We start from the raw sequence: 227 nt of genomic DNA, 5'->3' as shown, positions 1-227 counted from the left end.
CCCTCAAGTTAAAGAGAGAGATTTCTGACTAAAGCTCAGGGTTTAAAGTCACAGTGAAGGGCTGGCCAGGTAGCTCAGTTGGTCAAAGAGGAGTGTTAATAACACCAAGGTCAAGGGTTCGGATTCCCATACTGGCCAGCTGCCAAAAAAAAAAAAAAAAAAAAAAAAAAAAAATCACAGTGAACAAAATGAAGTTACAAATTAGTAGAAATAATACATTTCTGTAT

Source organism: Galeopterus variegatus, unplaced genomic scaffold (genome assembly GCF_000696425.1).
Source record: "Galeopterus variegatus unplaced genomic scaffold, G_variegatus-3.0.2 Scaffold1462, whole genome shotgun sequence".
In the NCBI taxonomy this organism is placed as follows: Eukaryota; Metazoa; Chordata; class Mammalia; order Dermoptera; family Cynocephalidae; genus Galeopterus; species Galeopterus variegatus.
Note: the sequence above shows the minus strand (reverse complement) of the source record.